We start from the raw sequence: 12,308 nt of genomic DNA, 5'->3' as shown, positions 1-12,308 counted from the left end.
AGTGGGAGGGGACATCAGCTGACTTTAGAAAATAAAAAGCCACTTTGAAAGTGAGGTTGTGCATGGCTGCCAGGGGTGGGAACCAGTGTGCCTCTGAGGTCTTCAGATTAATAAGTAGAAAGGGACTTTATGGGATGTGTACATTTTAAAAGTTATGGAGGGGAGATGTCTGATGGAGGAGTTGACATAGACTTGTGTGTCTGGCTCCTTCTTCTAAGTGCTCCATGACTAGGCAGGTCAGAGCCATTCTCCTCTCTAGTTTTCAGAGAGCCAATCTAATATCCCTCCTTCCAGTTTTGAGATAACAAGCCAGATTTCATCTGCAGCCTCAGTGACTGCTGTTTGGTGACAGGCTTTTGTTTCTTCTCATTGATATGAAGCCTGAGGAGTTTAGAATCCGAGTCCGCACACCCGTGGCACATGGGTTCCTGGGATGTGGCTGTTGAATGTCAAGAGAAGCAGGAGCAACTGGACTCCAAACACAGGTTCTGGACCAAGAGGCGGACGGAATGATGTTGGCAAGCACCTCAGTAGCAGCAGCTCTGAGAGAGCTACCAGCTGCCAGAGCTCTGGTGGCCAGATGCTTCCAAATCTCCACCACCATTTGCCAGGCTTCAAGCAGCTATTTTTATTGCTGCGCTTGGCAGATCCCTCCATCTTCTGTAGCTCTCCTTCCTCCTCCGTTTCTGTGATCCTGGGCTCCCTAGCACTTTGTGCCTTTCTGAAATACCCTCTTTCTCTCTTGTTGGGTCTTTGTCCATTTCCCATTCTCTGGGCATTTGTTCAATGCAGATGCTGGTCTCCATTTTGGCTCTTTCTTTCCGCCTCCCTTCAATCCCACATTTTTTGCCCGTCCATGTCACAGTACTTTAAGCACTTCGAACATCTAGGATATGTTCAAGGAGACTCATTCTGCCTCCTTCTTTCCCCACCCAAGCCAAACTCACTTCTCCTTTGTGGTCTGAGGATTAATGGTGGCCCCTTCATTCATCCAGTATTTAAAGGACTTCAAAACCAGGACATCACCATCCTTCCTTGCCTCCTCTGAGTTGATTCCTACAAACATATGCTTCTGTGCATATTTCTTCCTCTCAAACTTCACTCCTCTCTACTGAAATCAGTTCCCCTCCATTTGGCTTTCTATCTGAAATAGTTCCTGCCTGTAATATTACATACACATAGTTATTAGCACTTTAGGAGTTTTCTTTCCCTTACCTCATTTTTATTGGTACATTATGGTTGTACATGATGATGGGATCTATGGTATATTTGTACATGCACACAATTCACCAACATGATTTGAACACTATCACTCCTGAGTGATCACTTTTCCTCTTCATTCCCTTCCCCCTCCTCCTGGGTCCCTTTCCTCTACTCATCTCCCTTTGGTTTTCATGAGACCCCCCTACACACACACACACACACACACACACACACACACACACACATGCTTCTTTTTCTTTATCTTATCTAACTTCCACATTTGAGAAAAAACATACAGCCTTTGACTTTCTGAGTTTGGCTTGTTTTGCTTATCATATTGGTCTCTAGTTCTACCCATTTTTTTTTTCCTGCAAAAGACATAATTTCATTCTTCTTTATGGCTGAAGGAAACTCCATTGTATGTATGTACCACATTTTCTTTACCCACTCATCCCTTGATGGACACCTAGGCTGGATCCATAATTTGACTATTGGGCAGAGCAAACAAAACAAAACAAAACAAACCACTGAGGTGATTATTTTCATTGAACTCATTTACTAATATGGTCACCATTTCTGGACTCTTGGTTATTTCCCATTACTTTTGAGTCAGATTTCAGCATCCCTAGTGTGAGATGGAAACAGTAAAGAAGCATCAGCCCACCACTGTGAGAACCCAAGCTGGTGGCTCCGGCTCAGGGTCTCACACGCCACCACGCTGTCCGCCAGCTGCAGTCCTCTTCCAGGCTCGCTTGGTGCTTGGTGCTGGCCTTTGGTGGACCTCACCAACTGTGGGTCAGGAGTGTTGGCTTCTTGCTACTTTGGCTTCTCCGGAGCTGCTCTAAAGTGGCAGCCTCTTCCCAGCTGAGTCCCTGAGAGCATCGAGAGGCATTTGGATTGGATGTCACAGTAGTTTTCATCGTAGTCTCAAGAAGTGACCTCCCACCACATTCCCCACATTCTATTTGTGAGAAGAGAGTCCCTAGGTCTGGCCACCACAGAGAGGAGGGGAATCAAGGGGGACCCTGGGGCAGTTAGAGAGTCTGCTGACCTGTCCAGAGGTTCATGCCCTGGCCCCAGGCTGTAGAGCTCATAACATCCTTCTCTGCTTTTCTTGAATCTGTGTTTGGATGTTGCTGCTTCTTTCTGAAACATGATTTTTCCCTAACTAGACTATAGAATTTGTATTTACACCTCGAATCCAGATTTAAGCACAAACTCCTGGAAGAGTTTCACTAGACACTCACTACTGCAGGGCATATCCTCTGAGCCTTTTCTCTTCTCCATTTCCATGATTATTGAGTCATGCTGCATTTTATTACAGTTTATGAACTTCCCATTGGAACACAAGTTCCTTGAAAACATGGGCTCTGTTACATTCAATGCTCACTGCATAAATATCAATGAATTATGAAGTAAATTGAAAGACGTTTACTTGAACAAACTCACAGTATTAGTTTCATGATCAGTTATATCCAGCTTATGATATGCCACAGTTGTCCAAACATAGGATATTTACAAGTGGAAAGGTAGATTCAGTAAATTATTGGATATCTTCTATATACCTGACATTGAGCTAATTATTAGGTCCGATTTTGTAAATACTTGTTCCCTAGAAGGAGTTCAATTGAAAGACAGTGGTATTTGTTGAAACTAAACAAGAAAGCCACAAACCTTACTACATTTGGTTAGGTTGACTTGGTGAGTCTCTCAGTTTTTCATTCAGTCTTAAAATAACACACTTGCTGCAGAAAGTTGTAAGGATTAATTTTCATCTTAATATTTTAGTAATATTATATTCAATAATTTTATTGTGAATTATTTTTAAGTGAAATAATATACTTAATCACTACTTAAATTGAATGGAATAAGAAAACCTCAGTCTGACTGGCAATTAACACTATCTTTAACTTGGACATCTGTTAATGATGAAGGTGGACAGATCTGTATCCCAACATAGATAGGCAGAAGAGTGCACCTAGAGGTGAGTATCTTATATCATTGATATTTAAATGTGTTTTAATGAAAAACAAAATCATAGTATTAATCAATACATTGTCCTGTAATTTGCATTCTTCTTTTAGAAAATTTTATATTCATTCATTTTATCTCTCGACACTTAACATTATCTTCTTTTCAAGTGTATTAATTTTTCCAGCATAATTTTTCTTGTGTTAGAAAGACAACAAAGAAAGAAAAGTTCCAAGAATTGGCTGAGATCACATAGGGAAACAACAAGAGTTCTCTAAAATTAGAAATGCTTAACCATAGTCTGTAGTCTTTCAAGTTGGAATTTTAAATAGACAAATAAGATGCCGTGTGATATTCAGAGGCTGTGTAAGAAATTAAACAATGTTAGCAACCACATTATGGTGTAGTGTAGTATTTAAAAGCTGCCCTTAGGAAGTCTAGTGATGATGCGGACTGTGGCCGTGGGGTCACAATGGCAGTGGGGTCACGATGGCAGTTTTACAGAGGGCTCCCCATGCTCCACGGCATGGCTGTTGCTGCCGAGTTGAATTGGCGGCATGTGTCTTCCACTGTTGTGCAAGCAATATGGAGAGCAAACACCACCATTCATAACTCCTACTGAGAGGATAATTCAGATACAGGGAGTATGATGGATTTCAATTTACTAGCATTCTGGAAAATAGACTCCTGAGACCAGCAGTGGTATTTCTAAAACCACCAGTAGATGAGATAATTGGTGGGGGGGTGGGAGTGGAGGTGGGGGGCTTAAGGAGAAGAGGACTGGCTACAGGAGCCAGGGCCGGTCAGCAGATTTCAGACCCAGGAGTGGGCTTTCCCAGTGTGAGTGCCAGTGGATTGTGGCTGGCCTTTGAGGTGCTCTTACTGAGAACCCTGCTCTTCTCTTGGGCTTGCAGGTGTGCCTTGGGTGTGAAATCAGGATGAAACCTGGCATCTCAGCCTTCTGTGTGCCCTGCTCTTCAGAAACACGTGTTATTCACTTGTGGAGTCTCTGCCTAAAAGCTGGTAATAGGAGATGGACTAGTCCTGAATTGACAACCTCTCATCCCCCTTCTAGACCGAGACACCAGGATAAGAGTCACCAAGATATTTTTGAGATTCCAGGAACAGTGAGCATTGCAGGCGGATCACCTCATAATGGGACTGCCCCAGTGAGAGGGAGCAGTCACCCGTGAAGGGACCTGAGGTGCTCCCCTCCCCACCAGCAGGCACAGTCACCCCATGATAAGAGCTGAATAGTCCCTTGAGCAGCTATTTCCCCAGTGCCACTGGACCTTCAGGAACCGGAAATGAGACAATGATGGACCAGACCACCATGTGATGAAGACTGCCTGACGCTTCTAACTTCCTGCCTCTGCCCGGCTTCCGTTCCTGCCCTATTTAAACCTGAACTTCTAGGTCAGGGCCCCCTGAAGACAGGGCTGAGGATGCTTGACCCCCTCTTTTTCTCTCCAGCATAGCTATGTTGAATAAATTCCTTCTGTGCTTCCCTGTTACTTGTCCATTTGATTTGGGGGTGAGAGTCTGGGTCTGGTCTGTTGGAACTCCCTGAAGTCAGGACCCTCTGGCCTGGGGCTCCCATGATGGCAGCATAGAAAGAAGCACTTGGGAATATGGACTTGGACACAAATACTTGGAAAGTACCATGGAACTGTTTTACTCATCTTTTCCTCTGCTGTGATCAACAGTCCTGACAAGAAAAATCAGAGGAGTTTATCTGGGGCCTCAGGGTTTCAGAGGTCTCAGTCCATAGACAGCCAACTCCATTCCGTGGGGCCTGTGGTGAGGCAGCGCATCCTGGGAGAAGTGTGCGGGGGAGAGAAGCAGCTGGGAACAAGGCCCCCAGAAGCAGAGAGGGAGCTCTCACAACAAGGACATACCCCAAGACCGTCCCCGTGACATATCCTCCAGCCACCCCACCTCCTTCAGTCACCACTCAGTTGATCCCATCAGGTGATGAATTCACTGATTGGATGAAGGTTCTTATAACTCCACATCTAAACCATAACAAGGCCCGCCGTGTCTTAGAAAGTACTCCCTTAAAATGTGCTGGGAAAAGAAAGGTGTCACTTGGAGAATTAGTGCAAAGGGTCTAAAATCAAGTTACTATAATGAAGATTAATGAAAATAGGGTCATGTGAAAGATCACAAGAAGGCAGACTTTCAATAGGTGCCTTAAATGGAAGTAATTTGTACCAAGGGACAAATAAGTCACGTGAACACCTCAGCACAGAGTTGCTAGAATAATCTAATTTGATTAAAGGAAAAATCCCTGCTTGTTGTCATAAGCAGGAAATACAACTCTTCACTCATCGAAAGGCACTGTAGGAAGAAAACAGCAAAATTCAAGACTTGAGACTAACAGAGATTTTTTAAAAATACTTAAAGCAAAGGGAAAGAAAGGGAACACCCACAGTAAAAAACTGAAATTTGTAACAATCATTCAAATACACAATCACTGAATAGAAATGCAATTTTAAAAACACATTTTTAAATAGAAATAGGCAAACATCAAAATATTTGAAAGTGGAGCTGAGAAAAAAAAATCCAGAAAGAAATTCGTGAAAGAGAAAAAAAGTCATCTCAGCTATGAATAAATTAAATGTAAACTTGTAAATACGAAAATAAAATATGCAGCTTAAAATTCATGAAGCAACATAGAGAATGGGAAAGGAAAACAAAATGAAATAAAGTAATAGATGAAGAGAGTGAGAGAGAGCAAAGATATAATGCATATGAAAGGCCAACAAAGACAAGTGTGGGTGGTGTGTACCGATGTCTTGCAGGATGATGTACATCACATGTATCCATGGACACAGCAACTGAAATCTCTGAGAGAAAATGAGACAAATTAACAGAACTAATATTTGAAAATATGCTTCAACTTTATTTCTGAAATATAAGATTTTCATTTGATAACTTACCCGTTTTTCTTGTTGAAGGCATTCTACACTATTATGGAATTTCAGATAACTTCATTTTCTGGGTCCATTCATTGAATCCAACAAGAACTTATTCATATTTCCTACTTTTTTCCCAGTAACACATACATTATATAAATGCATGATGTAAATTTCCCTGGTACCAAACTTTATTTAGTTTAATATAATAGGTGAATATTTGTTTCGTTTGCCCTGGTGCCAAGGCTTACTGTGGTGAAACATTTGTACACACAGGTTGAGAGCCTGAGACCCAGTATTGCATAGCAAACCCTGTGTGAATGAGCAGGAGGAGGGTGAAAGGCACCCTGTTTACTAAGTTGCCTTGGTGTTGACTGCTTGGGGACAATCCGAGAAGAGCTCAAGTTCCAGTCCATGTGTGCATGTTTATTTATTTATTTATTTATTTATTTATTTATTTATTTATTTATTTATGGGGCTGGGGATAGAACCCAGGGCTTTGTGCATGCAAGGCAACCACCCTACCCAGCCCCTGTGTGCATATTTAGCAACACAGTTTCTCTAACGTTTTGCCTAGAATAGTTTAATTCTAGTACAGTAGGCACTTAGGTGAAGTAAAAGCATAATATTGGCACTAGATCTGCCACATCCTCTTCCTTGAATGCCCAGTTCTCAGTGCCATGTGACTTGCCCTGTCTGATCTGCCTACCCATAAGCTTAGGGTCTCACTGCATCATTAGTTGTCTTAGTTTTGAAGAATTTTAGCACCCCCATTATTCCAAGCTAGGGATTCCTCTTCCCGGGATCTCAATTTTGCCCCAATTTTTATTGTCATGCTTACCTCCTGCTATCTGTGTTGTGCCTTTGAGGCTCTGGACAAATACCCCTCCATCTCCTGCCCTGTCTGGTTTGATTGGGTCTATTACGAATGTCTCCTCTCTTCCCTTGAATGATCTGTCCTTCCCCTGCAGAAGGCCTCACCTCCTGTGAAGCTTCTGTGACCCTCTGTGGTCAGTCACCTTCTCTTCTGCTGCAAAGGGTACCATTCAATGTAGTGTGATCTTCATCAGTTTCTGGAGTGTAAAATGATATTGGCGTTCACCTTGATCCTGATGCTTTAAACATATGTTCCTCTACGTCAGCAGTAGTAAAAATTATGTACTAAAAATAAAATGAAATAAAAAATAAAATATAAACTAATAACCTCAATACTTGGCTCAAAATGATAAATACTTCTTTTAGATTTCTTTTTATAGTAATGATTTTCAAAAATCTTAAGCATTGAGAAGCAAAGTATTAATAATATATAGTGACTTATTTAATGGCACATGATTATAGAACAGAATACAAGTGGCCTGGTCAGTGGAAAATTAAGTTGATAAGAGGCAAGTATTGGTAGTAAGTGTCAAAGACCACTGTGAGCGACATGTCTCTATTTTACTGAGTAGAACGGCAAGAAACAACCACTAAAATGGAATGGAAATGACACAGGATTGAACACACAGGTGGTTGTGATGCTGTGTAGGATCAGCCAGGCTGAGAAGAGGGAAGGTGGAAGACATCTCAGGAAGCCAAACCCTCACCTTCCCTGGGACCTCAGCAGGTAGGTACTGGGGAAGCTCAGCAGGTAAGTACCAGGGAAGCTCAGCAGGTAGGTACTGGGGAAGCTGACTAGCAGGCAGAGCCGTAGGGTGTGCCCAGTCACAGCACCGTACTCCCCAGCCACCACCAAAACCAAGGCACCCCTGAGCTCCCCTGGACGGACTTAGGGGCAGAGCAAGTGGCTGTGCTGCCCACTCTAGACTCTTTCACTTTATTTTTATTGTGCTTTAATGAAGAACTAGGATGTACTACAGCACTTCTTACTATCCAGATGCAACATAAATATCTTCCCATTTATTTGGGGTTGAAGAACATTCAATCTCCTCTCTTGGAAGATACAAAACCAATGATTATTCTTAATGTGTTTCTCTCTGTGTATTATGGTGCCAGTTCAGGAAACAGAACAAAACAAAACAGAAAACACTTGTGTAAATTGATTCTGGTAAATTGATTCCTTGCCTCCAGGCAGTGCAGTCCAATGGAAAGATCTCCTGTGTGAACATAGCCAAATCCTACATCATGATAACTGATGGTTACATTGTACCATTACAGGTTATTGACCTTTCTGATGGTGTTTGCGTACATAAACTGAAGTTAACGCCTATGTCACATGATACTAATTATGATAATTTAAATGAAGTTGCTTCACTCACGGGGGTGAGGAGTGAATTTCCCCAACTTGATAGGATGGTACGGTCAGTAGAAGAAGTGGACTCCATGGGCAGCCAAAGTCATGGGATATTTTATGATTAAGATGATCAATATTTTCTCCTTAATATAATTCCCTCAAAATTGGATGTGGATTTTAACTATGTGACTCTCACAGAGGTAGTGTCTCTCTTCATATTTTATCTTTTTTTTTTTTTCCCAGCTCAGCCCAGGGTAGGTCCCAGTTAATTCTCCTGTGACTTTCCCTGATGTGTACTCCTCTAGAAATCCTCATCTCAGTCTACCAGAGAGCAGAATGGTTTTCTGAAATCATGTATGAAATATGTATTTTGGGAAGATAAGGATCAATTCTGCACACAACGTTTAATTTATTGGCTTTTGCTCATTTACTGACTATACGTTATTCTCTGAGGCTCGGCAGGATACACTTCATGTGGCTCTCCATATTTTTAACTTAGGCAACTCCATCCAGTGTCAGGACTGCACTGAACTTCAATCAGAACTGCGTGTTTACGAACAGAATGGATAGTGTCTGTCCTACCACAGCGTTGGCCAAGATGCTTCCATCTGAAATGGGAGAAACGCACATGTATCCATATGTTAAGATGTCCCATAAGCATGCCGGCTTTCTTATCCATTTGCAGAGGTCAAAGTGCACTGTGGTTGGTGATGATAGTTAATTGAAGAGAGTAGAGCACCTGTCTATAAACATGCACGATTCCTGCTTCACTCATAATGTTTCAATGTTGGAGAAATAAAGTAAAGCTGAATCTCACATCTTTGCAGAACAATTTAGGTACCCTACTTGATAAAAACTGTATAAAAAAGCAAGAAAATAAATGGCATCATTGACATCAACACAAATCCAAATCTGACAGAATTTTATGGACTCAGTATAACATCCCTATGCTATATAATAAACTGCATATTTTGGTTTTATTTTTATTTATACTAGTTAAACTAAATAATGTATTGAGTCTGAAGCTCTGACCTGAGTTACAACAAACATTAATGGAGTTTGTAGAACTTCACATCTTGGAGAACTTCACATCTTTGTAGAACTTCGTGCCCACGCACCCAGCAGTCTTTACTGAGTACCTGTTCCAGGCCCAGAACCTCAAGGCTGCGGGAGAAAGTGATGAGCCCAGGAGAAGCCATCACGAGTTGTTTTGTGTCATGGTTTTTGTTTGTTTGTTTGTTTGTTTGCCAGATAAACATCAAACAAATATCCATAGGCTGAATGTGAAAGGGTAGAGTTAGTCGAGTGCAGTGAAGGGAATAGACATGGACAAGGGAGGAGGCATGAAGAAATGCACCCAGAACTGAGGTCAGGAGCAATTTTTCTGAGGATACAACACTTGGGCTGAGACCAAAGGCGGGGAGAAATATGCTGGGCAGGGAGCATTACCACAGAGATCCCCACCAGGAAAAGCCATGTGCCCTTCCTGTCCTTAATTGTTTTTCCATTTGCTATTAACTGTGTTCCAGAAATTGAAACATAAGAGTGAATGATCGATTACCTTCAGTTCTTAAATGAACGTTCATTCCAAGACAAAGTTTGGAAAAAGTAAAAACATGTTCACGCTTTGCTGGCTATTTAAGAAGTTATTATGTGGGGGTAGAAGATTGTTCAGTCTCCTCTCTTGGAAGATACAAAACCAGTGATTATTCTTCATGTGTTTCTGTTTATTATGGTGTCAGTTCAGAAAAATAAAAATAAGAACAACACTTGGGTAAATCGATCCTGGTAGGATTATTTGCCTCAAGGGCAGAAAAGTCAAGATTTCTGCAGGGCCAGGAAGGTCAAGATCCAACTGCAGGAAGCAACAACAGCAGCAGCAACAAAATAGAAATAAAAACAGAGGCTGCACAGTCATCCCCCCTCCGACCCCGCCCTGCAACAGGAAATGTGCTCTCTCGATACAGGTTTTACCCCTAGAAGCAGCATGAACCTCCAAACGCACAGAGGCCAGACACCCAAGTGGACTAATTAGTTATTTAACTGTGTCGTTTAGTCAGCTGCTTTTAAAGCTGGACTTTATTACAGCATTTAAAAAATTTACAGCTGTATTGGGTCATGATTATTTACAACCAATGTGTGTAAGTGAGGTTGCCATGTTGGTACATATGCAAACCCACTGAAACACAACTACAACTAAGACAATGAGCACATTTATGCCCCTGTCAAAACAAGAATGGCACCAGGCTGAATTACACAGTCCAGGAGGACTGGCCACAGACCTGCAATGGCGGAGAGCTGAGGGCAGGCTGAGGTTAGCTCCACGGGGCCGGCAGGCAGGGAGCTTGGAGAACAGGACGAGGGGAGACCCCAGCCTTACCCAGGGTGCACTGCATGGCTGGTCGTTTTATGGCCACTGGAGTTAGGCTCCATCCCTTCCCAGAGTTGGAGATGGGACTCTCTATTCCTTGATGGCTACATTTCAAAGTGATAGCTCCCCTGTCCTTCAGAAAGAGAGTGTTGGGCTGTAAACTAGCAAAAGACTGCCGTCTCAAAGGAGCAGGGGAAGAGCTTACAACAGCAAGTTTTTTGCAGTAAGGGCTCTAAGAAAAGAGACGTGGGAATCTGGAGGTAGGGAAGAGTCTGGCCACAGTCCTGCCCAGCAGATGGGAGTCTCTGTCTCACCACCTCAAGTATTTTTCACCCCCGTTCATAACCCTTCCTTCTCAACCTCCTTTTCCTCCTAGTAACCAATATGCTTCTCCCCATCATAGATTAGTTGCATTTCCAAAATGTTATATGCATGAAATTAGGTGGTGCCTACCACTCTGTGTATTTTCTCTCCCATAGAATACATAAATATCAATTCACATACAATGTTGCCTCTTTGTAATTGGGGAGTATTTTGTGGAACAGATAAAACCCTATTTTAAAAGTTTTTTCACCTGTTGATGGAGATTGGAGTTCTTTCTCCTTTTTGTGCGGTTATGAATAGCGCACTGGATGATCTAGACTGAGCCTTCCTATGGGCATGTATCTTTCTTTCTTTCTGGTCAATGCCCACAGTGGAGTGGCTGAGTTGTGTGGTTGGTATGTGTTTACCCATTATGGAAACTTCCCTTATAAAACGTGGCACTCCAAGTGGTTGTGCCACACCAGTCTCATCAGCCATAACAGTTCTAGTTCAGGCCACATCCTTACCTCCTGGGGTCAGGCTTTTTCATTTTGTATATTCTAAGAAGTGAGTACAGTATCACACTGTGCTTTTACTAACTAACAATACCAAGGGCATTTGTGAATATGTATTTGCCATAGATATAGTTTCTTTGGTCAAGTGTTTGTTCAAATAATTTGGGCCCAAAGCTATCACTTTGAAATGTAGCCATCAAGGAATAGAGTGTCTCATCTCCTGAATTTGCATAAGGATGGAGCCTGACTCCAGTGGCCATAAAACCACCTGAGTGCACTGCTCAGGAAAGTGTGCTCTGCCCCCTGGGTAAGGCTGGGGTCTCCCCTCATCCTGCTCTCCAGTTTTTTTGCCTTCTATTTAGTCTCAAATATTTTCAGCTGGCCTGGGTAATGCGGATTAGGATTTAACAAAGATGTGGATTTGTCCCCAGGCAGAATGAAAGGAGATAGAGGAAGGCAGGTGAAGGAATATTCACTACAATGGTCAAAGAATTGGCCTTAGAATTGATGCAGGCTAAGAAGGGAGAAATCAATACTTAGGGCTGCAGGAAGATATAAAAGCCATAAATCATCTCATTGTGATCCTCTGTTGGAATGCAGGATTTGGGGATTCTAGGAGTTAGAGGGAGTGAACTGGAAATACTGCAGGTGGTTTGGGAAAGAGATACATTTAATTATAGTTGTTTCAGGGTGCTCAGTTCTTAATGATGACAAATTCCTGGTAATGACTCTGGAAGGAGTGACTGAAGAAGAGCAGGTCACTAACTGGGATGTCGGGGCCCTGGAAACACCGAAAT

This window comes from Spermophilus citellus (assembly GCF_964194105.1).
Source record: "Spermophilus citellus genome assembly, chromosome: 12".
Classification (NCBI taxonomy): Eukaryota; Metazoa; Chordata; class Mammalia; order Rodentia; family Sciuridae; genus Spermophilus; species Spermophilus citellus.
Note: the sequence above shows the minus strand (reverse complement) of the source record.